Source organism: Diuraphis noxia, unplaced genomic scaffold, assembly GCF_037042655.1.
Source record: "Diuraphis noxia isolate RWA-SAM2 unplaced genomic scaffold, SU_Dnox_SAM2 contig0012, whole genome shotgun sequence".
Lineage (NCBI taxonomy): Eukaryota > Metazoa > Arthropoda > Insecta > Hemiptera > Aphididae > Diuraphis > Diuraphis noxia.
In genome coordinates, this window is record NW_028301722.1 from 1,353,153 (window position 1) to 1,358,897 (window position 5,745).

Below are 5,745 nucleotides of genomic sequence, written 5' to 3' on the forward strand. Positions count from 1 at the left end.
TATGTTCACATTATTTTACATCTAAAACACGTGTTTACAATACATTTGGGTGAATACAAAAAATAGAAAAAAAATTTGGTAAAAAATGGTGATAATTCCACTAAATAACGTTTAAAGTCATTTATATTGAACTAATCATACTTTTTATATTTTTATCGTTAAGTTCACATTATTTTACATCTAAAACACGTCTTTACAATACATTTGGGTGAATACAAAAAATAGAAAAAAAATTTGGGAAAAAATTTGGTAAAAAATGGTGATAATTTCGCTAAATATCGATTAAAGTCATTTGTATTGAACTAATCATACTTTTTATATTTTTAACGTTAAGTTCACATTATTTTACATCTAAAACACGTGTTTACAATACATTTGGGTGAATACAAAAAATAGAAAAAAAATTTGGTAAAAAATGGTGATAATTCCGCTAAATATCGTTTAAAGTCATTTGTATTGAACTAATCATACTTTTTATATTTTTATCGTTAAGTCCACATTATTTTACATCTAAAACACGTCTTTACAATACATTTGGGTGAATATAAAAGGTCGTAAAAAAAATTTGGGAAAAAATTTGGTAAAAAATGGTGATAATTTCGCTAAATATCGTTTAAAGTCATTTGTATTGAACTAATCATACTTTTTATATTTTTATCGTTAAGTTCACATTATTTTACATCTAAAACACGTCTTTACAATACATTTGGGTGAATACAAAAAATAGAAAAAAAATTTGGGAAAAAATTTGGTAAAAAATGGTGATAATTTCGCTAAATATCGATTAAAGTCATTTGTATTGAACTAATCATACTTTTTATATTTTTATCGTTAAGTTCACATTATTTTACATCTAAAACACGTCTTTACAATACATTTGGGTGAATACAAAAAATAGAAAAAAAATTTGGCAAAAAATTGGGTAAAAAATGGTGATAATTCCGCTAAATATCGTTTAAATTCATTTGTATTGAACTAATCATACTTTTTATATTTTTATCGTTAAGTTCACATTATTTTACATCTAAAACACGTGTTTACAATACATTTGGGTGAATACAAAAAATAGAAAAAAAATTTGGTAAAAAATGGTGATAATTCCACTAAATAACGTTTAAAGTCATTTATATTGAACTAATCATACTTTTTATATTTTTATCGTTAAGTTCACATTATTTTACATCTAAAACACGTTTTTACAATACATTTGGGTGAATACAAAAAATAGAAAAAAAATTTGGGAAAAAATTTGGTAAAAAATGGTGATAATTTCGCTAAATATCGATTAAAGTCATTTGTATTGAACTAATCATACTTTTTATATTTTTATCGTTAAGTTCACATTATTTTACATCTAAAACACGTCTTTACAATACATTTGGGTGAATACAAAAAATAGAAAAAAAATCTGGGAAAAAATTTGGTAAAAAATGGTGATAATTTCGCTAAATATCGATTAAAGTCATTTGTATTGAACTAATCATACTTTTTATATTTTTAACGTTAAGTTCACATTATTTTACATCTAAAACACGTGTTTACAATACATTTGGGTGAATACAAAAAATAGAAAAAAAATTTGGTAAAAAATGGTGATAATTCCGCTAAATATCGTTTAAAGTCATTTGTATTGAACTAATCATACTTTTTATATTTTTATCGTTAAGTCCACATTATTTTACATCTAAAACACGTCTTTACAATACATTTGGGTGAATATAAAAGGTCGTAAAAAAATTTTGAAATACAGGTGATGAATCCGCTAAATATCGTCTGAAGTCATTTCTATTTAACTAATCATACTTTTTATATTTTTAACGTTAAGTTCACATTATTTTACATCTAAAACACGTGTTTACAATACATTTGGGTGAATACAAAAAATAGAAAAAAAATTTGGGAAAAAATTTGGTAAAAAATGGTTATAATTCCGCTAAATATCGTTTTAAGTCATTTGTATTGAACTAATCATACTTTTTATATTTTTATCATTAAGTCCACATTATTTTACATCTAAAACACGTCTTTACAATACATTTGGGTGAATACAAAAAATAGAAAAAAAATTTGGGAAGAAATTTGGTAAAAAATGGTGATAATTTCGCTAAATATCGATTAAAGTCATTTGTATTGAACTAATCATACTTTTTATATTTTTATCGTTAAGTTCACATTATTTTACATCTAAAACACGTCTTTACAATACATTTGGGTGAATACAAAAAATAGAAAAAAAATTTGGGAAAAAATTGGGTAAAAAATGGTGATAATTCCGCTAAATATCGTTTAAAGTCATTTGTATTGAACTAATCATACTTTTTATATTTTTATCGTTAAGTTCACATTATTTTACATCTAAAACACGTGTTTACAATACATTTGGGTGAATACAAAAAATAGAAAAAAAATTTGGGAAAAAATTGGGTAAAAAATGGTGATAATTCCGCTAAATATCGTTTAAAGTCATTTGTATTGAACTAATCATACTTTTTATATTTTTATCGTTATGTTCACATTATTTTACATCTAAAACACGTGTTTACAATACATTTGGGTGAATACAAAAAATAGAAAAAAAATTTGGTAAAAAATGGTGATAATTCCACTAAATAACGTTTAAAGTCATTTATATTGAACTAATCATACTTTTTATATTTTTATCGTTAAGTTCACATTATTTTACATCTAAAACACGTCTTTACAATACATTTGGGTGAATACAAAAAATAGAAAAAAAATTTGGGAAAAAATTTGGTAAAAAATGGTGATAATTTCGCTAAATATCGATTAAAGTCATTTGTATTGAACTAATCATACTTTTTATATTTTTATCGTTAAGTTTACATTATTTTACATCTAAAACACGTCTTTACAATACATTTGGGTGAATACAAAAAATAGAAAAAAAATTTGGGAAAAATTTGGGTAAAAAATGGTGATAATTCCGCTAAATATCGTTTAAAGTCATTTGTATTGAACTAATCATACTTTTTATATTTTTATCGTTAAGTTCACATTATTTTACATCTAAAACACGTGTTTACAATACATTTGGGTGAATACAAAAAATAGAAAAAAAATTTGGGAAAAAATTTGGTAAAAAATGGTGATAATTTCGCTAAATATCGTTTAAAGTCATTTGTATTGAACTAATCATACTTTTTATATTTTTATCGTTAAGTTCACATTATTTTACATCTAAAACACGTCTTTACAATACATTTGGGTGAATACAAAAAATAGAAAAAAAATTTGGGAAAAAATTTGGTAAAAAATGGTGATAATTTCGCTAAATATCGATTAAAGTCATTTGTATTGAACTAATCATACTTTTTATATTTTTATCGTTAAGTTCACATTATTTTACATCTAAAACACGTCTTTACAATACATTTGGGTGAATACAAAAAATAGAAAAAAAATTTGGCAAAAAATTGGGTAAAAAATGGTGATAATTCCGCTAAATATCGTTTAAATTCATTTGTATTGAACTAATCATACTTTTTATATTTTTATCGTTAAGTTCACATTATTTTACATCTAAAACACGTGTTTACAATACATTTGGGTGAATACAAAAAATAGAAAAAAAATTTGGTAAAAAATGGTGATAATTCCACTAAATAACGTTTAAAGTCATTTATATTGAACTAATCATACTTTTTATATTTTTATCGTTAAGTTCACATTATTTTACATCTAAAACACGTTTTTACAATACATTTGGGTGAATACAAAAAATAGAAAAAAAATTTGGGAAAAAATTTGGTAAAAAATGGTGATAATTTCGCTAAATATCGATTAAAGTCATTTGTATTGAACTAATCATACTTTTTATATTTTTATCGTTAAGTTCACATTATTTTACATCTAAAACACGTCTTTACAATACATTTGGGTGAATACAAAAAATAGAAAAAAAATCTGGGAAAAAATTTGGTAAAAAATGGTGATAATTTCGCTAAATATCGATTAAAGTCATTTGTATTGAACTAATCATACTTTTTATATTTTTAACGTTAAGTTCACATTATTTTACATCTAAAACACGTGTTTACAATACATTTGGGTGAATACAAAAAATAGAAAAAAAATTTGGTAAAAAATGGTGATAATTCCGCTAAATATCGTTTAAAGTCATTTGTATTGAACTAATCATACTTTTTATATTTTTATCGTTAAGTCCACATTATTTTACATCTAAAACACGTCTTTACAATACATTTGGGTGAATATAAAAGGTCGTAAAAAAATTTTGAAATACAGGTGATGAATCCGCTAAATATCGTCTGAAGTCATTTCTATTTAACTAATCATACTTTTTATATTTTTAACGTTAAGTTCACATTATTTTACATCTAAAACACGTGTTTACAATACATTTGGGTGAATACAAAAAATAGAAAAAAAATTTGGGAAAAAATTTGGTAAAAAATGGTTATAATTCCGCTAAATATCGTTTTAAGTCATTTGTATTGAACTAATCATACTTTTTATATTTTTATCGTTAAGTTCACATTATTTTACATCTAAAACACGTGTTTACAATACATTTGGGTGAATACAAAAAATAGAAAAAAAATTTGGTAAAAAATGGTGATAATTCCACTAAATAACGTTTAAAGTCATTTATATTGAACTAATCATACTTTTTATATTTTTATCGTTAAGTTCACATTATTTTACATCTAAAACACGTCTTTACAATACATTTGGGTGAATACAAAAAATAGAAAAAAAATTTGGGAAAAAATTTGGTAAAAAATGGTGATAATTCCGCTAAATATCGTTTAAAGTCATTTGTATTGAACTAATCATACTTTTTATATTTTTATCGTTAAGTTCACATTATTTTACATCTAAAACACGTCTTTACAATACATTTGGGTGAATACAAAAAATAGAAAAAAAATTTGGTAAAAAATGGTGATAATTCCACTAAATAACGTTTAAAGTCATTTGTATTGAACTAATCATACTTTTTATATTTTTAACGTTAAGTTCACATTATTTTACATCTAAAACACGTCTTTACAATACATTTGGGTGAATACAAAAAATAGAAAAAAAATTTGGTAAAAAATGGTGATAATTCCGCTGAATATCGTTTAAAGTCATTTGTATTGAACTAATCATACTTTTTATATTTTTATCGTTAAGTTCACATTATTTTACATCTAAGACACGTCTTTACAATACATTTGGGTGAATATAAAAGGTCGTAAAAAAATTTTGAAATATAGGTGATGAATCCGCTAAATATCGTCCTAAGTCATTTCTATTAAACTAATCATACTTTTTATATTTTTAACGTTAAGTTCACATTATTTTACATCTAAAACACGTCTTTACAATACATTTGGGTGAATACAAAAAATAGAAAAAAAATTTGGGAAAAAATTGGGTAAAAAATGGTGATAATTCCGCTAAATATCGTTTAAAGTCATTTGTATTGAACTAATCATACTTTTTATTTTTTTATCGTTAAGTCCACATTATTTTACATCTATAACACGTCTTTACAATACATTTGGGTGAATATAAAAGGTCGTAAAAAAATTTTGAAATACAGGTGATGAATCCGCTAAATATCGTCTGAAGTCATTTCTATTTAACTAATAATACTTTTTATATTTTTAACGTTAAGTTCACATTATTATACATCTAAAACACGTGTTTACAATACATTTGGGTGAATACAAAAAATAGAAAAAAAATTTGGGAAAAAATTTGGTAAAAAATGGT